Genomic DNA, 25025 nt, shown 5'->3' with positions numbered 1-25025 from the left:
TTCATTGTCAAGAATCAAAAATGTTAATGAACGAAAATTAGAACATATTGAGCCAAGGTGGATTACTAGTCATGTCAGGAGGCAAGGATAGGGGGTTAAACATCTCTAGGGAAGAACAGACAACGTAAAACTGCTGGTCTATTAAGGTTTGTACATATTAGAAGGCGATTTCACTGGGCCTTGCTTTTTCTATTGCAACAAAATCGGATGTCGTTGAATGCAGATTTTTTTTCGTTGATGGTGACCTTCTGCACTTCTGACTAATCAGTGTGTGCATGGAATTCCTGGGTCTTTCGGATTTATGTTATTCGCACGCACGCGCGCATCCTTTGATGTTCTCATTTTGAGAAGTACAAACATATCTTTCTAAATAAGAAATTTTTTTAACTTAGTACATTTGCAGTAAGCTTACACAAACACCTGGGTACTTGTGTACATTAGTACATGCATTTATATATTCATAATAGATACAATATCGCGCTGAAGCTCGAGCAAGGCAAGAAGATTTAGAAATCTGAATACGCCAGTCTCAAACGACAAGGAATCTATCCCCAAATTTACCCAAATTAAAAAAAAAAACATCAATCGCCACCCTCTCCGTGCCAACCTTAGTGATGTCAGCCATAGGCTACGAAAATAAAATGTCGGGAATTAGAAAACATCCGGGTCATTTTTCCTTCGCCTTTAAACTGGCGAACTGAGTAGAGTCGCGATGACACACCGGTTTTAACTGTTGCGGGCTAGTTTGAGTTATATAAATAGGATAATTTTATCTTCACCCACGCGAGCGCACACAGTGAACATTGTGAAGACTATAGCTAAAGTCTATTGTTGGCTTCAAGGGAGAGTCATCGACGACTTTTAAAACAACCATACTGTTTTCTCAACCCGTACCCTTTTCTCTGATTTCTTACTCATTCCTTGGGTAAGCATAATAGATTCAGCGGGATGAGAGGAGACGAATGACCGACTCGGAGAACTCTGTTGTAGGTAACATTTAGTAGTTCTTTGAAACAGAGGAACAGAATTCAATTTAACAGTATCCCTCTTAAACAGTTTTAATCAGATAGAATATATAAATATAGACAACTTTTAAGACAGGGACAATGATTAGAGATGTTACTAGTTCACTAGAAAAGCCTCTGCTTCATAAGTATTTCGCCGCAGGGAAGAAACACTTAAGGGATTAGAAGACTCTTAGAATACTTATAACTGCTTGTTACACGTAAAATAAAAGTGAGAAAATAGAATATCAACGCTAATAAACAGAGAATTAAAATTGAACGCTTTACATAAAAGCATCCGTAATAGATCGTACAATTCTTTTCATTCATTCGTCCCTTGACTGGTACCGGTCGTTGCGGTGAGCACATGGATAGACACGGCAGCCAACAAGGCCCGCCATTCTCACCGTCGTGACGCGACTGGGCGGGATTGCCTCTACATTCATGTACTTTGAATTTCCACAGCCAACGGGCAAACAAAGGAATTTTGTGTGATGTCACCATAACGGTCATAACGGCTTACCTTTGCACGCCATCATAAGGGTTGGCTTACTTGGCGGTCAGGTCACGATGCTTACAGCATCTGATAAGTGTTTGCCTTGACTGGCGATGGCATAAACATAATCCTTAACCATGTATGTTCTCTCTCATTGACTTCACTGCTAGCGGGACCGTAGGTTTCGTGGGCTAGAGTGCCGCATTCCTTTGCCCGGCTAATGCGTTCAGTTTAGCATTCAGCAGTGTTCTCTCTTCCAAATCGCAATCGAACATCTGAGAGAAAGAAAGAAAAACTGCAACATTTCGGATGTTTACATGACATTCTGGTACTTACCACACCCTCGCTCTAAGCACGTATTTTGACTGGACACAGCCAGCGTTTGTCAACATTTTTTTCATCATCATAGTTGTTTACATTCATGTGTGCCACAGAAGCTACGAATATATGTAAATATACACAATAATAGGTGCATAGCGTTGAGGCTGGAGGGAAGGAGAGGTGACGTTAATAATAGAACATGAGAGCATCACGTGCTAATTACGTGCAGGACTTTCGTCTGAGGATACATGCTAGTGGTAAAAGTTGCCACATTACTGTAAAATCAAATAAGAATTCTCGGCACATTTATTTCTCCCACAACGAAAAGGGTTCGAGAGAAAGACAACTGTAAGCTGTTTATCGATTATTATTTACATCTTTCCCCATATCTTGTAAAATTCGGTTGTGTCCTCGATAGCTCTGCTGCAATAACGCCTTCGCGGAATAGTAAACAAGGAGAAAAAATATGCGTGCGCTGAGGGTAATCGAAAACACAACGATGTCTCGCTGAACTTCCACATGCTTCCGAAGGAAGCCAACTCATTTACTACGTCGTCATTGTATTTGTGCTGTTGCGACTGCATAAGCTCCAGAACCTAACTACTGATAAAGTATGAAATAGTTGACGTGAACAAAATCACAATTGAGTAAAGCGTGTGTGCCCATGCGTATGTGTGTGTGTCAAAGAGAGAGATTCATTGTCGAGTGTTCTTATAATATTACCTGAACAGGTAACGACCAGATTCATGTGACGTATGTGACACTTCATGTCATTTAACCTTTGCTCCCGGCAGATGTTTACGTTATCCGTGCCCGAATCAACGTCACGGATGTCAACGAACCGGCGGTCTTCATCACCAAACCCCAGCCATACCAGGCCACCCTTACGACCATCGCTCCCCAGGACACTCTGGTCATCTCACTCCAGGCCCAGGACCCTGATGCTGGAGCTTCTGTTGGGTACAGCCTGACTTCAGGTGTGAACACGTGCACGCAGGCACACGCCCTCCCACCTACCCACCCAGTCACACACACACCATTTTAAGTTTGTTTGCAGATACATCTTATATGTGTATATATGACTTATTTGACATTTTGTCAAGGAATGTTTTAAAAGATGAGGAAATTAAGAATCTCTGGCGTACATAGTTTACTATTGATTAATACACTCTTAGACGTGTAGTAATCACACTTGTATAACAAAAGAATTAATAAGGATTCCTTTGACTTTGACAACACGTGCACTGTCATTCCGCAAAAACCCTCTGATAAACTTCCAGGGTTTGAGCTCTCTCACAGTCAGTGTGTTTTGATCCTTAACGTCCTCTTGCACCGACCCAAAAGGTAAGCGTCAACGATCGCCTCTCCAGCATTCTGGTGTTGAGCACAGACACACAAGAAGGCTGCGTCCTTTCGCCATTCCTATTCCTTTATCACCAACGACTGTGTCTCAGCTCACGGATCAATTCGGATGGTGAAGTTTCCTGATGACACCACAGTGGCAGGTCTGGATACCGCCAGTAAGTGGATCACCTGGTGGTTTGATGCAGTGAAAATGGTTAACCCTGATGTTTCGAAAACCCAAAAGATGATGGCTAACTTTCGCAGAAAAAGAGATCCTGCTGAGCTTCTCATTATCAACGGTGAGGCCATGGAGCAGGTCGACCATTTCAGGTTTCTGGGATCTAATGATATCAGTTGGGAAAGTAGTGTATGTAGATTATCAAGCAGGCAAAACAACGCATTACGTCCTGTGCCAGCTGAAAAAAACTTGGCTTAAAAGGGAGATTCTGGTCTAGTTTTAACCAGCCAGTATCAAGAGCGCACTGACATTCTCAGTCTCTGGTACGGTTCGCCACGCAGAAGCAGAAGTCCTACTCGACCGGGTGGGCGTGTAGCTAACAGAAGTATTGGTTGTAACCTACCCCTACATGCACAATCTACACCTAGTGCAGTCTGTGCAGGAGATGCAAGATTGTAGCTGATGCATCCCCTTTGACCAATGGCCTGTTCTGCCTCTTGCTCTCTGGACATACAGACACATCCTGGCCAGAACTTCCCAAGTCGAAGCAGTAACCTAACTGAACTCCGCCGTAGTTCGTGTCAGGACCAATAACAGCTCGATGTGTCTTCTCGTCTTCTGTTGGGGTTATGTGGGGTTATGCATAGTGCAAGCTTCTATATGTGTCATCTTGCATATATTTTGGTATGTATGGTGACTTTGAAATGTGTGGGTAGTGTAGAGTAGTGTATGTGAAAGAAAGTGAGAAAAGGATGGAATGTAAGCTAGGAAGAGAGATAGTGTGTGTGTTTGCATGTGTATGAGGAAGAAATAATCGTTTGGGTTTGTAAATATTAGTGCGAGTAGTGGCGCCAGCAAGTGTGTGTGTATGTTTATGTTCTTGGTATTTGTCATATCAATTTCCTAGTGTGATATTTGTGAGATTTGTGCAAATAAACGAATCCTTCTCTCTCTGTGTGAGAGAGAGACCACCACTCTCGAAACATACATCAAGATAACAGTATTTGCGTAATAGCCAAGTGATTAGAGCACTGGCGTCCGAACCAGAAAAAAAAACTCTAATTTGATACTATATCTGTGTGACGAAGCGAATTTTCCCAACTCGACCCAGCTCTGAGGAATGGGTACCTGACTCCATAGGGAAGAGGAAATAGGCACCGCCTTAGAAAAAAAGAAAGCTGACCCCGAAATGTGGCTTCGCTTCAAAACACACCCACCCACAACTACATAAACAGAAAAAGTCTAATAGACGGCATTAACCTTTTCCATTTTTTTTACGCAGCATTTGAGATACAATAAGCATACTTTACGTGCATACTTCTTATGCGTGTGCGGTGTACTTAGGAATGAGTAGATTTGTGCTTCTGTACAAAACTGTTATTTATTATTTACTTTATACATTTAACTATCACACCTGGTCTCTGTACTATTACATTATAAATTAAATTTGGCTTAAAATTAAACTTTGAAATCTGAATAAAGTTTACGTTGATTATTATTTGTCCAGTGAACCCGAGCAACCTCAGAAGTCGGTTCACTCTGAACGAGGTCGGCCCTAGTGGAGCTCGCTCTTGTGAGATTCGCACTGTGGGTAGCGGCCAGTTCACGCAGGGTCAACCGATCTCCATCACCGTCACGGCTAAGGATAACAATGACGCCACGGCCAGCCCCACAACCACGACGGTCAGCGTGCTGGTAGGATTTCTTCCCCCGCAGTTCATGGAGCTTTTTTACGAGGGCTACGCACAAGAAAACAACCAACCGATGCAGATGTAGGGGACATTTTTTTTTCTCACTTTCTTCTTTGTTTTACTTCGACCTGTCTTCCACTTCTCAAAACACACACAGAGGAGCAAATATTGAGTAAGGATATTTTGAGGCTTGCAAGGAAATGAGGGGGCCATGATTAAAAACTGCAGCGAGTGTTGAACCAAGCTTTCAGCCTTATTTTCGGCGCACCAGAGAAAGCCTCTGTGATCACTCTGCTTGTAAAGTTGCATTTGTTTTCCGTCCCTCAACATATATATATATGATATAATGAGGTGTACGGTGCTTGTGTGCAATGAATTTGTACGTCTGTAGGCACACTGTGTACGTCTGTAGGCACACTGGTTTTTTGTTTGTTTGGTTTTTGTTTTGTTTTGTTTTTTGTTTGTTTGTTTTTTGTTTTTTTTTTGGGGGGGGTTGTAAATGTTTTAAACTTTCCCGTCAAGGAGAGATATTTTCGTAATGATGATGATGATGATAATGATGATGGGGGTGATAGTTATTATCTAAGTACCGCTTACGAAATAAAGACTAGAAACTTCTCAGAAATAAAAGCCACACATGCTTTTGCGCTATCCCTGAAGGTTGGAAGGAAGTGCAAGAGAGAGAGAGATCACAGATCAACAGTGACAAAAATACAGACATCTCAGAACCAAGTCATCAGTCGTTAGAGTAAACAAACATTTCTCTGTCCTTAACAGGGTATACACCCAACCGGACGGCAATGTGCCGCTTAAAATAGAGACCAAATCGTTCCAGCCGTCACCAGTTACCTACAGCTTGCTCAACTCCAACGGCCAACCCTCCTCCGACTTCACGGTTGACAGTGATGCAGTCGTCAAAAATCTCCAAGTAATATTTCATTGCGATATCCATGTTATGGGTACCCGTGTGTTGTACAAGCAAAAACGTTAGCCTGACTCTAACCTAATTCATTTTTAACACATCTCTCTCTCTCTTTATATATTTATGTTTTTTCAGATCTTCTCATGACAGGTAGTTGTTATTGTAAGGCAGATTTAAACGTAGTCACTGTAGTTACTTTTCTCATAAAAGTAATGTTGATACTTTTTCTACATAGTTACATTTGTTTTTTTTTTTTTTGTATGCTTGTCTGATCTGTTTATTTTTCAATATTTCTTGTTAGTTTCATTATTATTTATTATGTGTTTACTTCGTTATTAGCTATTATTACTGTCTACAGTTATAAACACTGCTCTTTTTGTGTTTTTACAGACGATAGACTACGAGACTGCCCCGTCTCCACAAGTACAGCTGACTGTGAGGGCTGTGCAAGTTGTGGGGACTACTACTCTCATTCCCCAGCTCGGCTTCAGTAAGTATCTCACCTGCTTTCGCTGTACGCAATCCAACCGGAACACAAAAATGCGTTCCATAGTTTCTTTTCACAGGTATAAGTTTCAATTACTAACTGTAGTTTCCAAAATTGTGGTCTTTATCGTTTCTTAATTTATATTCTCACATACCAACCAAATGTATTGCTATTTTCACACTTTTATTTAACTCACTATGTCTGTCTGTGAGTCGAGTTAGAATTTTATAAAGGGTAACCTATTATTTATTTTTTTTTTAGTCTTAGTTCTCTGGATGTTCGTTAATACATAAAATATAGAAGAGTAAGGGGCACTCTTTCATTGTCATGTTCCACCTTGCAGTTTAAGTCATTGAAGTGTTGCCTAATAAATCGCTCCAATCAACCATAGATTGATGTTTGCACCATGACTTATACTTCACAAATTTGGCAAATGATGATGATTGTGGTGCCAGGCAATCTTTGAATCCGTTTGACAAGAGATTTATCATAGCCTACCACTAGACCTTTAGATTGAATGTCTTGAACACGTTTTATTTTAGTCCTCTGTCTGATGTAGGTGTTGATCAGGCTTGTAGATATAAATGACAACAGCCCTGAGTTTGAAATGTCACGATACTTGGCCGAAATACCGGAGAACACAACTGTAGGCACTGCTATACTGGAAGGTATGATAGTACCTATATATCATTGTTTTGTGGAGCTGAGGTTGTTATGACCGTGAGCAAAAGTGTAGTGTTTCCGATAGCTCTCTCTCGATATTTCTTCCTCTTCATCCTTCTCCTTTCTTTACCTCTTTGTCTTCTTTCTGTGTGTGTGTAGATGTGGATGACCATACCAGTCTGTGGTAAGTCTTGAAGGACTAACACGACACGTAAAACAGTAGTATCGGAAATGTTTATCCAGTTTGGGTTTTTTTCTTCTTTTTTTTTCAAGAACTTTGTACTGTAGTATTTATCAAGATCCAGGAGTTCGCCTACAGAACCATAATCTGTGCCTGTAGTGACCTTTAACTGATCTTTGTATATTACAGTAAAGGCCACCGACCGAGACTCGGGTACCAACGCCATGATCACCTACAGCCTGAGGGAGACCCAGGACTTCTCCATCACGACTGTGACAAGGAATGGCTCCTATGTCGGAATCATGTCGGTCAAACAGTAAGCAGGACTATCGCCTTTGAGGTGGGAGGGGGGATATGAAAATCTCTGAGGTCTTAATGTGCGGTTTGCAGATTACAAGAATGTGTTAATCTATAGATAAGCATTGAAAGACAGATTAGTTGAAATGGGGAACAATTAACTCACTGTTTGCTGCAAGTTCATCACTATAGCACTCTGGGGTAGGTGTTGTAACGTGCTTTTCAGTATGGTCAACCTTACAGTAAGACATCCCTGACATCGTTGACTCTACTTGCCAACCCTGCGGAAGCTGCTGGACTGGTTGGCGAATCGACAGAACCCAAACAAATAACCTGCTCAGAAAATTACTGGCCGATGACAAATCTTTATGCACGCCTGTAGAAATTTTTATATTCAAGGAGAAGATGTAGTTGTTTGTCTATATTACTTCAGATTTATAATTTAAATACTTTTTTTTTTTTACTTTCAGGCGCCTTGACTACGACAGAACACCCAACCATTATTATGACTTCGTTGTGGTGGCTGCGGATCAAGGGAAGCCAACATCCAGAACGAGCACCACTAGCGCGCGGGTGTTTGTTCGAAACACTAATGACGAGGCGCCCATGTTCACCAATGAACCCGGCAAGACGTTCACTGTGGCGCAGGGATTTCCGGTCAGTTCGGTGATCGCGCAGATTCAGGCCACCGACCTCGACGGAGACAGGGTCAGGTACTCTATCACAGGTCGGTGAATAGGGAGCACTTAGGTTTTGTTTTTCTATATCCACTATTTGTTGTTTTTTGTTGTTTTTTTTTTGGTTTTTTTTTGGGGGGGATGTAATTGTTTAACTTTTTCATCTTATTGCCAACCCACGTTTGGCTACAATGCATATTCTTCCATTTATTTATTCGTATAAAGACTTTTTAGGCTGTTTCTTTACTGTTTTATGAGCCGACGTGTGACTTCGTTTCTTCCATTGTCGTCACTTCATTTTCGTTCTGATGTTCAGTTTTTCTAGTTACCGTACATGACGGCGACGGCTGGATTTCGTGTTTAGGCTGTAAATAACAGACAGAACCGTCCAGACCGATAACTTAGCTCTGTCCTGAGTACTTTAATGAGGCTTCGCCTAATAATCATGGAAAGCCTGGAAAATGAATAGCCATTATGAAACCTTACTCCATCTTGTCAACTTTCTTTCGAAAATCTTTTTTAGTTAGTGAGCCATGTGCCTGCATCGTTCGAACCTGTTAGTATTTGCAAGCGTATCTGTACTTGTCTGAATAATAGGAAAACATTTGAATGCTGGAAAGATATCTGCTGACCTCACGTTCCTCCTTTTCTGCGACCGACATTTGTGCCTCTTGTTGACTCTATTCCCAACAGGGTCCCAGAGCAAGTTCAGTCTGGCACAAGACACTGGGATTATCACGCTGCTGTCAGCGTTCACACAGGACGACTACGAGTTTGTGCTGAACATCACGGCCAGGGATGACGGCTCGTGCTGTGGTGGTGGCACCTCACTAAGCAACACGACTTATATAGTTATTCAGGTGATGGGCACCAATAACTACAAGCCCACCTTCACTACCTGCTCAGCCTACGATTTGTCCAACGTCTTTGAAGAATCTCCGAACAACTCTTTTGTCATACAGGTAGATGGTGCCATACATTTGTGTGCTTTTGTGTTGGGGTAAGGGTGCGTGCGTGTGTACATATGCGCGTCTTCGTGCTTCCTTGTAATAAGATCATGGGTTTGTAAATGCACACATCGAATTGAAAGTTGTTCCTGTCTCAACTCCAAATTACGATTATTGAATCATTCTTTTAGGTTTCTGCTACGGACCAAGACAGAGGCCTTAACGGTAGACTGATCTACACTCTCGTCCGCCCTGAACAATACCTGAAAATCGTACCCACCAACGGAACTATTTATGTGTCAGGGAGAATCGACAGAGAGGCCCCTAACATGGAGAAGTATATTCAGGTCTGTCGTTTTTGTATATCGCAATTTATATTAACACATCTTTCCCCTTTTTCTTTTATCATGTTATTTTGTTTACCTTTTCGTTAATTTTACGAAAACAATTTTGTCGTTTTGTAAAATTTAGATTTAAAATAATAATATTTTATCAGTGATATATTTTCACCATATCACATCGTTTATTGTAAACGTGATCGATGACCACAGGTGACTGTTTATGCTGAAGATGGCGGGAATCCTTCCTTGCAAGGCTGGTGTGCATTCAGACTCCAAGTGCAGGACATCAACGATAACGCGCCGTATTTTGACAAAACCCAGTATGTTTCCAACATAACCATTGACACCAGGGTCGGAACAACTTTCCTGACAGTCCGTGCTTACGATAACGACACAGGTGTTAACGCTGAGGTCGAATATTCCATTCCTCGATAGCTCTAACGGCACCTTTGGCATCGTCTCGTCCAACGGTTTCATCTACCTTGGTAAACTGCTTCAGCAAGGGGTGAGAAACAATGACACTTACAAGCAGCAGCATATTAATTAACTGTTTTCTCTTTTTTTCAGCTTATTGCTCTTATTCAATCAGTGCTATGCTGTGTTAGTTTCACTTTCAAACTCTAGACTTCCACCCTTTTGCTCACTCTCCCGATTTCGCACGTTCGCACTCTCGCGCACAGATAACGTCTTTCACACACGTACGCAAACAACTGACAACAGAAAAAAGAAAAAAAAACCAGTTTAAATAGATATTATTAAACAAAAATGGCTAACATGGAATCAGATGCGCCCATAAAGTATAGTGGCGAATATTTTAAGTTAACAGTTATTTGTTTTGGAAGGGAAAGTGCTTTCACCTCGCGGTGATTTTGCACTGTGGTTATGGTGAAGGTGGGGAAGGTAGGGGAGGTGTGATTAGGGGTCGCTGTTTTGTGGCGTCACAGGTGTTATCTACTCTTGCTTGTGCCCTCTTTTTTTCTGTTGGTGTCTGTGTTTGACAAGTCTGCATTGTGAACTGTGTTAGTGCCCCTTTTACCTATTGTTAATCTACGAGACCTGCTAAGCTTGCATTGGTGGTATGGTGTGCTGGTGCCCTTATTTACTGCTGTCGTTACTTGCTATCGATGCCAAGGGGACCTGTCAAGTCCGCCTTGGTGATGGACTGTGTTGGTTACGGATTCCTCGTGCTGATCTGCACTGGTTTATTTGACTCTGGAATTTTTTCCTTCTATATAAATAATTATCCAGTTTCCTTAGTGATTAATTCTGTTTCTGCCAGTACTGCCAGGTTTGGTTTATTTGCTGGTTATGGCTTTTTTTTCCTGCTGGTGAGATAGCAGTGTCTAACTTGGCATTTGATTTTATGATTTTAGGCTGTAGACAGGCTAAGCTCTTGGCAGGGTTCGTACGGTCCTTATAGGTACTATTTGCAGATTTAGGGGGTGGGCAAAGTTATGCCTTAGAATTAGAAGTGCTTATGGATCGATCGAGGTATAACAGTGTACTTCTATCCGTTCAGAAAGTACCTGTAATAAATGGAAACTAAATACACGTATGCGCACACAGACATACCCATTTCTTTTTTTTTTTTCTTGTCTGCTCACACATATATGTATGTGCCACTTGGAAAAAAACCCATTAAATTATGTGTTAAGTGTCTTATTTTATAATTAAATACCTCAAAAGAAAGGCAGGGAGTCAGTTTATTTTCCCAAATCAACATCTCTACAGTTTGTATTCATTACTGTACCGTTTTCAGTTTCTAATCATGCCTTGTGCTATATGTGTGCTCTGCATTCATGTTATTTTATTGCGGTTTTTTTTGGGGTTTTTTTTTTTTTTTGGCAGAAGACTCAGTACAGTCTGAGAGTCATGGCGAAGGACAAGGGTGTACCTCCCCTTAACAGCACAGTTTCAGTTACTGTGAACGTCATAATCAGCTCCAACAAACCCCCCAGCTTTGACAAGAACTACACGGGAATGGTGTACACTGTGAGTAGAACTTTTCCCTTTGCCCTTAGACAAGCCCCCATTGTCGTGAATCTATTGAATATTCTAAAAGAAGAGGAACCCCCACCTTCAATCGCGATCTCTGAATATCGATACATGTGTGTGGGTGTGCACTGTACTGATGTGTACACATGTATTTCAAATTATCATCTCAGTTGCCGCTGATAACTGGTTACAGATCTTATTTTTAGCATTATACTTTAATCGGGGTTGAAGAGGTGGGAGAACACTGGCATCCAAACCCAAATTACACAGTGTGGCGTAAAGAATTTCCTCCCTGCCCCCCATATAGGGCCGAGAAAAAGGAGTAAACCAGCAGGCAAAAGAAGAGCCGGAAGTTACCAGACCTCTACGAACAATTACTCTTCTGAAGTAAAAATCATTAAGTTAAAATAAGTTAATCGCTATTACTTTTCATGCATGCTTCATATTCAAATTCTCACCAGGTGAATGAAACGGCGGCACAAGGTTTCCCCATTATACAAGACATCACGTGCAACTCCAACATAGACGATCCGCGCGTGGACTTCCAGCTCGCCGATGCCAACTCGGGAACCTACGACACTTCACAATTCTTCTACATCAGGAAGTCCGACAGTTCCCCCAACAAGGCCACCGTCTACTCCAACGGCGTCTTCGACTTCGAGACAAAGCAAAGTCACATCGTTCGCCTGCGCTGTCTGGTAAAAGATGCAGACGAGATTCACCGACGATTTTTATTTTCAGTTTTATTCTTTTACTATCAGGTGGTATCACAGATTGACAATATACACATAAAACAGTTCAACAATGTATTTGCCACGGCGAACTCTAAAATTATTATAAACAAAACGAAAATTTAAAGCATTAAAAGCACTGTATCTTTTAGTTATAAAGACAGTATCAATTATCCATCATTCACAGATATCCATGTACAAACGCACATCCATCAGCACTAGGTCGACAGGTAATAGCTTTCCTAATATTTTACAAAACCTGTCCGGCTATAGTTTTTCAAAATGATATATTATACATAAATTTTGTTTCTGTAAAATAATTAAAACTCGTAAGAACTCGGACATACTTGTGTAATATTACAAAAAGCGTCATATTTACCAAAATTAAAACAAAGAATGACTCACCACCAATACTATAATTATTACATTACTAGAAAGTCTCCCTAATGGCACAAATCTGATTGGAGCCATTCTTTATATTATTTAGTGGGATTGGTGCTCACAGATGCAAATTGTGAATTTTGCAAACTTTGTAAACTGGCCATTTCATATCTACGAAGTATGTCTAGTTAATTGTCTATCGACATATGTCAAAGAAAATACGCCACGTTGTCATAAACATTGCCTGTCTACGCTGTTTAGAATTATGGTTCGGTGACCTTGTCCACTGAGATCAACCCTGTAGTACAGCTCTTGGATGCTAACAACAAGCGGCCGACTTTCGTTGGAACTGACGGTGATGGCCGCTTCCAGGGCTCGGTGACCGAGAACATGGACCCGGGGCAAGAATGTCTGACTATTACCGGCCAGGACTTGGACGTCACTCCAGATTTTAGCAAGGTATCTTCTGCCAAGGCCTTTATTTCGATCAGCTTCTATTGGAATTAGATTCCCATCTAGCAGCCTCACATGCAGAATACTTTACTTTGTCATATTGGTTTTCGCTCAAGATTTATATAATAAAGCATCACAGATAGTGCTTTTGCATGTCAACTAAGAGGACTTTTACACACATGACATCTTGTTAATGATTTCCTCTACTGTGTATTTATAACTGATATTGTGTGTTACGACAAAATATATTTGTTCTGCAAGGAAAGAGAGTGTGTGTATATATTTGTGTATCTGTGTGTGTGCGAGAGATAAAGAATGTGTAATTGTATCCATGTTTTGTGGGGTGGAGGTGACCATGATGAGTATGTTAGTGAATGATTCCAAAGAAAAAATGATATGCTGTTTGTTTTTCTAATTCGTTCGTTTCTGCTTAAATTTGTGTTTAATTATTTATTTATTTTCTCAGCTGACATTTGAGATCTCTGCCGCCGACAACGGCACTAACAACATGGACTTCGAACTCGTCTGGAAAGATAACCGATCTGCGGTTCTCAAAAGCAAACGATCCTTCGACCGCGAGTCGAAAGAATTGTACTTGATAAACGTCATCGCTAAGGACGGGGCACCCTCAGCGTATCCAAACGTCGCCCCTAATCCAAATTCAGGTAGAGACAATACATGCAAACATATACACCTGGGCACTGACATGAATCTTATATACATGAAGGTTTGACACGCACGTACGTATAGACATAACTTACAGGTAGGGGTGACACATATACGTATTGACATAAAACTCACATATATATATAAAACTAAGGTGGGTAGATGCGTTCGTGCAGGTTATAAATTTGTATCTCTTAGTTTCTACGTTACTGTTATGTGAATCAGTAAATCCATCTCGGCGCACGACCACACAAAAATGCGCGCGCACACACACACACAAATATATGCACCCTGTATGTTTTATCCTACGTGCACACGCTGACGTGTCGCTTTTGATATTTTTCTTCGGGGGTCAGGAGCTCATAAGAATAGCATACCATTGGACGACAATGAAGGGAGTAAAGACATGTTACTCACGTTGACGCCATTGCCAATTACTCTCTTTGTTGCCACATTCCCGTATCGTGTTTGTTTCTATACCCTTAATTATAATCTAGAGAATATCGTTATTAGAGTACCGCCAGCATTTGTCCAGCTGTGTCAAGGTTACCACTAGTCATTATGTGTTTGTTGTCGCAGGTTCCGTCACTGTCAGAGTTCTCATCAATGATGTTAACGACAACCCTCCTTACTTCGAACAAACTTTGTACAACCTGACAGTGCCTGAAGACTTTAACCTCAACACGCTCATCGAGCCTTATATTACGGCTGAAGATCCCGACAGTTGTAAGTAAATCTTTCTTCTTTTCTTCTAGCATTATCTTACAGCTGGAGCTCACGGCAGCTGTGTGTAATCTTTCTTTGATCTCTACTTGTTAGTATTCATTTGCTTTTCCACTTCTGTATTTAATTTCTCGCTTTTTTTTTTTTAAATTTTTTTTTTTTGTTCTTCCTTCACCCAATCATGGTTTTCTGTTTTGTTGTACCTGGATCTTTGTGTTTGTTGTTTGCTTGTTTGTTGTTATTATTATTATTTCTCTCTTTCTTTCTTTTTAATTTAACTCTTTTTATTCATAACCGATTTTCCATTTCCATTTTCAGCGGACAGTAATAGACTGACTTATTTCATTGATTCTGGTAACGGACAGATTCCAACATTTGGTGTGAGAGAAGGCAATGGGGGTCTCTTTCTCGTGCGGAAACTTGACTACGAAAACAATGACAGGGTGAGAGAGCTAGTTGTTAACAGACAGACTGACCAGGCCTGGATTGGGCAGGAAAGTCGGTTGTAGACACACAAAAAGTGGTAAATTATGTACAGCCAACATTGGAACCAAATGCATCAGAACATTGATTCTCAAACCTCTAAAAAAAGAGAGACGGGCTGCTAGCATAAGAAGAGAAAAAAAATCCCTTCCTATAAATAAAAACTAAAGACAGCGCATAAACATTTCATAATGTTAATATCTACCATCCAACGCCAGTCAGTATCCACTATTAAGCCCATCATTCATCTATTTTTTTTTTAAATATAGTTTTTTCAACTAAAACTGCGAGCGTTTGATGGAATACATTCAGCGACCACGACAGTCAATGTGCTTGTTACGGATGTCAATGACAACAGTCCCGTCTTATTACCCTCGTCGTTGATCATCAGAAATATCGTTGAAGAAGACCAAAGTGTCAGGAACAACCCAAGGCTTCTGCTGCAGGTATGAAGGGCGCCTGCTGTAAGAGAATTTAATGGCAGCCGCTAACTGGGAAGACCTGCCTTACTGCATATTCTCTATAAGCTCGCTTTCTTCCTTCATCCCTTCGTTATTTCCATTTCTCTTTTAGTTTCTTCCGACTGTTAATTTATTCCATCCTTCTATTAAGTCAGCTTAAGTTATTACATAAAGACCTTCGTCTTTCATTTCACGTAACACACTATGTTACTGCTGTTCTCGTACCAATCTCTGAATGTGTGTGTGTGTGGTGATGGTGGTGGTTGAGGGTGTCTGTGTTTGTGCCTAAAGGATCTGTGTGCTTGAGTTAATGTTCCTTTTCCATAACTTTTTTGTAACAAGATCTATGAAAGGTCTAGGTTAAATGAACCATGCAAAGGACTTGTTAAGAAAAAATATTAGGTTAACAAGCAGAAGACAAATGAATTTTTTCTGAAAAGCTGTAAAATGCTATGTAATGTGTGTGTGTGTGTCCGTTTGTGTGCACTTTTTCAGTTTAACGTAACAGACGCAGACGTGGACCGCCCAAACAAATTCCAGTTCTCTATCACCAGTACATCGCTGTTGAGCTTCTTTAGAATCGACAGCACCACGGGACAGCTGTTCCTCACCGACAAACTCGACCGTGACCTGCCCAACGGGCGTGACACGTACATCGTCGACGTGCAGGTGACAGACGAGCTGACAAATCCATTGAGTGGCTTCGCCTCTGTCTCCGTCCTACCGCTAGACATCAATGACAACGACCCCATGTTCGTCAGCAGCTCGCTAGTGGGCAGCGTGAACGAAAATTCAGAAAAAGGTAAGTTGATTTCTGTTCTTCTCAGTCACTCGACGTTTATATGATCCATTTGTATTTTGTTTGTTTACATATATTACCGGACCCTCGGCATGGCTCGCCTCAGAAATTCATGAATGCTTAACAGTAATAAAACAGGCTGTCCACTCTTTTTTTCTTTTTTTTTTTCTTTTTTTTTTTTGTATCTTGGCTGATATTGGTCGTTCGGGGGAGCACGTGGCAGCTTACAAGGCCCGCACTCACGCCTGTCATCAAGAGATAATGAGAGGGTCTTAACAGAAAACGATCAGTCCGCTCCTTCGCATGTTTAAGCCCGTTCTTCTTCTGACCACCTCGGCGTCCAACTTCAAGGTACCTTGAAGGAATGTACTCGACAGAGTGACATGCCTGGTCATGAGGCCAGTGCATACCGCTTTACTTTTGCGAGTAGTGGATCCTGATGTCCTATGAGTGTGGCATTCGTGCTTCGTAAAATGTTTCGAGATCAAATCAAATCAGACTTTATTGTCTGTCGAGAAGACCCAAGACAGAAATTTTTCTTTTGCTAACAAGGCAGGCATACATACTCACACAGACATTTAACGCACACAGTTAGGAGTAAAGATACATTATCATGGTAGCTTGGATCTCCGTCAAATGGTCAATGAAATTTCAATACTTTATATTTCTTGTATATATTAAAAAAAATGCGTTGGCATTGCAGACTGTGACGAAATGTGTCTGAACTGCATTTTCTTCATCCTCTTAGTACTTTGTCAGCTGATACTACTATCTGTTCATCACCTGTCGGCAAACAACATTCCGAGCAGCTTTCTCAGGCATTTGTTCTCGAATTATTGGATTCTTTTGTCAGTGTTAGCATGCAAAGTCGACGATTTACATATTCGTTTGGCAGGGTTGTCAATCAGACAGATGTACAGTCATTGGACTGGAGTAAAATATATAAATAATCAAACACATAGGTCACATCGTCAGGAGAATATCTCGATGATCACAATGCAGACATTGGAGTACAATGTTGAAACACATAACTGTTTGGAACTGATGTGAAGGGTCGACTTGTAAAAATGAAGAAATTGTGATGGTGTTAGCCAGAGAAGATTAAGGGCAGCAAGAGAGTTGATATTATCAGAGGAGTAAATGAAAAGCCACAGGCAAGTAAACAGTTAAAGACAATGTCGATGACGTTAGAAAAATGGTGGTGCTCGGTACAATAGGTACTACAACCACTAAAAATTCAAGAAAAAAGCGGAAATGCGGAGAGACACAACTTTTATAAGGATGTTTTAAGGATATTAGTGTCGGTTATAAGCTGGAAGTTGTACAGGTGTCTGCTATATTCAGTCTATTGGCTTAGTACGGCAGTTTTCTTTATGAGAAGATGGTATTTGCTGTCTTGGTAACTGAGGTCTTGTGTTGTAGATACTTCATATACTAGCAAAAGAGGGATGTAGAATGTTGGCTTATGCTAGAGGAAGGAATGGTACAGGGGGACACCAAAAAGACCTATCAAATACTAATTCCTTGTACCATTCCTTCCTCTAGCAAAAGCCAATATCCTACATCCCTCTTTTGCTAGTATATGTAGTTACATTATATACAAAATGCATTGTCCCTGTATTTCTAAAGCATATTTTTTCTTTTTTAAATTGTACTAAGCACTCAGATGTTCTAAACGAAGTACGTTTGCACATTAACGACCTCAGCACAGTTTACAGTTGTACTAACCAAAGTACAGTTAACATTCTCCTGAAACTCTAATCACTGACAAGGCCACCTATTAAGATGGTTCATTAAAAGATTATGATTTTGAAAGAATCATAATTAGATCGGATATAGAATCAGTTTTAAAATTGTCTGAGCAAGACAAAGTCGTCGGTATAATTTATTCCAGAAGCTGCAATACATCTGTTTGAGATATATATCATTTTGAAAAAGTTTTTATAAACCTTTACGTATTGTAATTAACAAAAAATGTGCTGAATATTTTCTTCCTCTCTCCCCAAAAAGTATAAAGCTCATCGTTCACCAAACGAAAAAAAATTCTTTTGTACTCAGTACTTTATGAACGAATCTAATGTGAAACCAGCGTTCAGGTTAATAGCTTTCACACACACACCCTAATAAATATGTATCTCCATGTAACAGTTCTAGATACCATAGAATCCCACTCAACACAATAATGATGCTGAAGGCTGTCTAACATAATGTCATAGTGGCACTTTTACGGAAAGAATAAATTACACTGTTTGTGCATGTGTCTACAGGGTCCTCTGTGATGCTGGTGCAGGTGTTCGACCCGGACTACATGGAGAACGGTACTGTGGTCTTCAGCATCCTCAATAGCTACACCAAGAACGCCACTGGCAACTACTTCGCCATCGACGCCAACACAGGCTACGTCACTACCAACGTAGCCAAGGAACTGCTGGACCGCGAGAAGGACCCCGAACTCTACATGGTCGTCAAACTCGCCGACAAGGGAACTCCCCCTCGCAGCACCACCGGCACCATCACCATCTCTCTCACTGACGTCAACGACAATCCGCCAATCTTCCAGGAGAAAATTTACAAGTGAGAAGTCCTTGATAAAGCTAAAAGTGTTTTTGTGACGTTCTTCGATTCCCCACTGGTAATACATGTCTTGATTGGTCAGCTTACTTACTATTAAGCTGGTTTACCGGCGCTGGTCGTCGAGAACAGCAGCTGCAAAGATGCAGCGGGTGATAAAGCTAACCATCGTTATCAGGCCTAGTGAGCAGGTCCTACATGGAACAACCAGTCCACTCCTTAACATTTCTCACCAGTTTTTCCTCCGTCCATCTCGTCGTCGATTCCCACCGTCTTACGAAGAACGGTCCTCAGTGCAACGTTCTAGGTCAAAGGCATTGGTCTGGCATTTTGTTATGTAGGGTTTTTTGAATAGCCTGTTCTCGAAAGCCTGAATTCTTCTCTCTCTGTATAGGCAAGCAGATTCATTGTAGCGATGTACATCTTACGAACCCTGACATGTCTGACAGAGTGGAGATGTCGGAGTCGCTTCCCGTTGGCGGAAATGTCGTGAGTGTCACAGCCACCGACGCGGACATTGGTGTCAACGCTAACTTGATATACGACCTTCAATCGTCAGCTGACAGAAAATACTTTGATATCTTGACGACGAAGAACGTGGGAAACATCATAGTGTTCAAGGTATTTGAAAATAATATATTATTTCAATTACTCGAAGGTCGTGGTTTGATCTTAAAGATTTACAAATTGAAACCGGATAATTGGCAATGATTTCATCTAAAAAAGTTTGAAGGTTGGCGCGATGTTTTTTTTTCTTTGCAACGTCTACAGAATTGTAACTATAGTTAACACTTGTTTTCATTAGTTATTAATTTCAGTACAGTTCCTAATAAAAAAAGTGTATTTCTGTCTGAAATAATTTGATCAACATCAGACATCATTGCTCACATCAGGAAAAGACCGGGTGCAAAGCATTATTTATGAGTGGATTCATCGGTCAGTTGTCAGTACGTTTCTTGTAGTGCTCGTGGAGTCGTGGTTAATGCTGATTTTCTATCACTATCATTCTGTTGGCACTTATTGTATTTACTGCACAGAGCGAAAACATGTGCCTATCATGCCTAAACATGGTGTTATCTAAGGTAAACGCCGATTGCTTTTGTACTTAAGCAATCGATTGATCGGTTTCAAAAATCGATCCGAGATTCAGACTTGATTCTGAGATCACGACTCTTCTTTGTTTCACTGAAAAAATTATTGATTCATTCACAAAAATATACATGTAGATATAACACTGTCCAACAATGTTTAGCCATACATTTTATCTCCACAAAATATATACGGTCGCGCAGTGGCTTAAAACACCCGTCACCACGACACTGATAATCGGATGTCGTTGGTTCGTATCTCGGTTCCGACATAACAGCACCAAAAAAAAAATCATCCTTACAATATAGACTATATGTATATTGTAAATAGCAGTAAACTCTATTGTAATTTTTTGTGTGAAAAAAAATAGATTGCAGTCAAAATGTCTCTTTCTTGAAATTATCAGAGATATGGAAGGTATTGTCAAAGGACTAGTTTGCGAACTAAAATCAATTACGAAAGTTAAAAAAAAAATACTAGATCCTACCAATAACTCAGACCATTTATTGTTCAAGTGTAATAATTGATTTTTTATGATGATGATGATGATGATGATTAGCTTTTATGTTTCTTTCGATTTGTTTTTTAAATAGTCTATCAAGATGATTTTTGCATTTACATAACATTGACATTTCAAAACATCACAGGCCGTAGACTACGACCCTCCCATGAATGAGAGGTTCTTCAACCTAACGGTTTCGGTGACTGATGGGAGGTTCACTGATACATGCTACGTGGAAATCAAGGTGACCGACTTTAACGACAATGCTCCTCAGATACAGCCTCAAAGTGTCACCGTCAATATCTCAGAAAACGTCGTCGTCGACTATCTCTTGGCGAACTTCTCAGCAACGGATATAGACGAAGGCATAAACAGCGTATTTCAGTGAGTATCACTCACTCCTTTCAAAGCCAGAAATTTGTTAGTGTTGGTACAATAAAGTAGTTGTTGGGATCTAGACTAAAATGGCAATAGTTATGAATGTGCGTTGGATGCTGTATAGCACGAATACAGAATAGAGAAGCAACTTGTTTTCAGGTTTTAAAACCAGAAAAAGCTTAAACACGAGGATGCCTCAGTGAACTGACACTGCGTTTGTGGTAGAAGTACAAATTTGTTCTCCTTTTGTCGGCAGCGCCTTTATTTATTAGGAAGCGTTAAAGAAAAGAGAAAGGCACATAGAATATTAAGTTACTCGTTAAGATGTATTTGCTCATTTCATTCGATCATTTCATTTTGTCTTGTATATTCCTGCTGTCTTCCAGATTTTCTATTGACCGCCAGACAGACCTATTACGTCAGTTCACCGTTGACCCTTCCAGCGGTGTGGTCCGTGTTCGCCGCCCACTGGACCGAGAGACAACTCCATCATACAGTCTGCATATCCTTGCCATTGACGAAGGTCTGATTCTAAACAATTACACATTAGAATTGTTTCACTCCTTGTACTATGGACACGTGCTGAAGTCTAAAGCCTTGAAGTCAGCATCCCTAGCAGAGTGAATCCTGGCTACAGACCTTCTTTATTTGTTAGTTTACATCTACATCCATTACAGATATTACAGACACTGTGATGTATTCTTTTTTTTAGGGAAAAGTTATATTCTCAAACCAATGTTTATTATGAACTCAAATGCTTGGCTTTCTATCGTGTCTTTTTTAAATTATTCTTTGCATTAGTTTTTCTAATGGAGGAAACAGTCACAGTTATGAAGTTGCTGAAATGTGTAATCCGCATTATGCTGTGCAATTCGCACTTTGTTGTTTCTACCCAGGTAACCCAGTGCAAACTGGAACAGCAACTCTGAACGTTATTTTGGGAGATGTGAACGATAACTACCCGACCTTTAAGGACAACTACCGACCGCAAGTGCCGGAGAATGACCCTAATTACAGGGACATTCAGGTGAGCAAGTCTACTGATACTTCGCACACTGTCTGATCAGACTGGTACCAAATACTTCTGTAGGGTATATGAGGCACTGAGGTAAATTGTTGTCAAGGGCTGTGAAGGTGGGAAGCGGAAAAGAACCCGCACCTGAAGCATCTGTAAGGGGTATAACGCTTGATCACAATTTGTAACTTTTCTCACCTGTACTTGATTGCGCTCTTATACTATTCCTTGTTAGAAAAGTTGGTGGAGGTGGGGTGGGGTTGAAGATCTTACATTCAGTGGAAAACGTGGATTTTTAGACTCATTCCATCGATCTTCCAAAATTTTTAATCAAACACAAATACCAATAACAGCACATAATACATTTGGTGATTCATAAACTTGGTTTTTGACTTAACATTGGTAGATTGATAGTGAACCTGTGTCACTCAAAATTAAACTTTTTCTCTATGTCACACAGATTTAGAGGCGCGCGCGCACACACACACATATGCTCACGCACTCATACAAACAAACGTAGCATTTGCTGTCGTACTAAGAAGCGATTTTGCTCTATTTGGACTTCGTTCTGCAAAGCTGTAACGCCATTCACAAACTGTTGCAGACTATTTTTGCCAAGGACCCAGACCTGCCTCCATTCAGCTTCCCCTACGGCTTCAATCTCGCGCCGTGTAACGACAATGACGTCTGTCAGGCCTTCGGTTTTCGGGTAGACAGAGGTAAGCACACATTTGAGACGTTCGGGCGGCTTAGTGAACCACACACACACACACGGGCTTGTACACACAGCTAACCATATACAATACAACTTTATAACCAGCATGGGCAACTACAACCCTGCATACAGAGCGACTAACGTGAAGGAGTGGACAGGCTGTTCACTGGGGGACCTTAGACGCGTGGATGACCGGACCAGCGGGCTTGGTAACCTCTACTGCGCTCCATCAGATTTCTACCCACGATGGCGCAAGCTAGTGACGCCAGTTAATAGGACAAACTAAACTGAACTGAACACATAACGACGTGGACTCTTACGATATATGTATATAAGGACCTACTCCTCTCTCTCTTCTCTCGTTATCTCTGTATAGCACACACCAAACAAGTGCCTATTTCTATGTACATGTACCTCCTGCTTTTATTTCATAGCTGGCGACAACGGTAACGGCACTGCTGTCATAACCTCGAAGATGACGTACGACAGGGAGAAACGCAAATATTATCTAATCCCCATCATTATGTGGGACATGTACGGGACCGGAAGTTCATTGTCTCAGACTGGAACCAACACTCTCACTGTCACCATCGCTGACAAGAACGACAACCCCATGAAAGAGGGGCATCAAGACATCTTTGTCTTCAACTACAAAGGTTTGTCATTGCTGTGTGTCAGAAGGAATAGTGAGAGATTCTAACAAATGACAGTCGATTAAAAGAAGTGAAAAAAAACTTAAGTTTGAAAAGGTTTAAAATTTAAGAGAACTATGCTGAGAGTTATCGATTTATCGGTAATTTTGAAAACTATAAAGATATAAATCTTAAATCGCAACCTGTATTGAGAAAAAGTCTGTGCTTGAAGTGTATTTTGTATCGTGAAGTGCAAACTGTATTGTGAGGCATAAAGTGTCCTTCACACGCTGTGACTGTCAACAGGGATGTTCGGTCCCATCGACATCGGCCGCGTCTACGTGAATGACCCTGACGACTGGGACTTGCCCGACAAAACATTCACCTTCCTGGAACCTAAATGGATGGAGGCGTACTTCAAGTGAGCAAAATAAATTAAAATCCTTTTAAGTGGATGTGGAAGGCGTTTTAAAGTATTCCGCATATTACTCGGCATTATATGATAGACAGGCCCGCTCTTAGCCCCCGTAGGGCCCTCGACACCACGATCGTCACGGTTTTAGTTGGGATCTAAAGACACTTTTCTTCACAGGGTTATTTCTTCTTTTATCACTGACAGCACGCTGCATACACATTGCTACATAAACCTACGATTCGTTTATTTCTAAGATTCGTCAATAGGCTTCAACGAAGGGTCTGCAATCGTGGTGGAGTTGACGACGGGTTTGCACCACACATACATACGTGCGAAAGACATTTAGTAACCAAATAACATAAACATACGACATAACACGTAAGTTTTTGACACTAAAAATAGTTAAAGTGAAATTTCCTGGCCTTCGTTGAAGCAAAAGCAGCAATACGTTCATTGAAATCTAATTCTCGAGAAAAACTGTTTCTCAATTGAGAGTATGGCCAAATTCTTTAGACCATCTTGGCTCGGCCGTTGACCGCAGGTACGTTTGAATTAGTTTCAACTTCGAGAAACTTCGTTCTCATGACGTTACTGTCACAGGTATTGTGAGGGAAATCTTTAAGGTTAGTCCATAAATTTGGAAAATCGAATGATCGTCCTTTAATGGAGAGGAAAGTTTACATCTTACTGAGGTCTCTATGTACAGAATATGTAAAAAGTAGACTTCAATGCGTCCATTTTTTCGGCAAGCATGTACCCATAGGACATCATCCAAATTCTTACCACGCAACTTCAACACTGACTTTGGCAACTCTTTGAAGTTGTAGATAAATCCCAAATTTGATTATGATTCCGTAATTGTTAAAATCTTCTTTGAGGAGACGCAAATGTTGAACCAATATCATGTTGAAGTACTTAATGTGGAAATCCTAGTGAGCATTTCTTCCTCCTTAATCTTCTCGTATTGTTCATAATGAAACTTTCTGCTTCTGTTTCTAATTCGGGTTTTAAAAACTGGTTCTGTATCCAAATCTTCGGCAATTTCTCTCCGTTAACCAGAGAGCTTGAAAATCCATTTTGACGAAAATAGTTCAGCCATGTGCGAATTCCCTGTACGCCATTTAGTGCATCTGAAAAATCCGCAGTCAGACCTTAAAGTTCTTTACTGAACGTATTTATTTGAAACAACACTCCATACCAGAAGCACAAGGAGACAAGGAATTTGAAATTTTTTAGCTCGTTAGCCAGTGATTAAGCACGGCCCTGATGATACACCTTCGTATGCACCATTTCACTTTGTTTCTTACCTTACTATTACAGATTTTACAGTTTCATCTTTATATTTTTGCAAAGGTGTCTGATAAAAAAAAAGTCCCTAAGATGCAGACTATGCCGAGTGAATTTTATTCTATCCTGCTAGAGAACTGATTCCTGTTGAAAAACTTTACATTTTTAGATATATGTCAG

At 40.7% G+C, this 25025-nt stretch overlaps 1 pseudogene; it reads left to right on the top strand.

The window, feature by feature from the left end:
* LOC112577334 overlaps window positions 1-25025 on the top strand; it is a 37021-nt pseudogene that overhangs the window by 1660 nt on the left and 10336 nt on the right.

The sequence above is a fragment of the Pomacea canaliculata genome, linkage group LG12 (assembly GCF_003073045.1).
Source record: "Pomacea canaliculata isolate SZHN2017 linkage group LG12, ASM307304v1, whole genome shotgun sequence".
In the NCBI taxonomy this organism is placed as follows: domain Eukaryota; kingdom Metazoa; phylum Mollusca; class Gastropoda; order Architaenioglossa; family Ampullariidae; genus Pomacea; species Pomacea canaliculata.
This window is presented reverse-complemented; position numbering and strand designations above follow the sequence as displayed.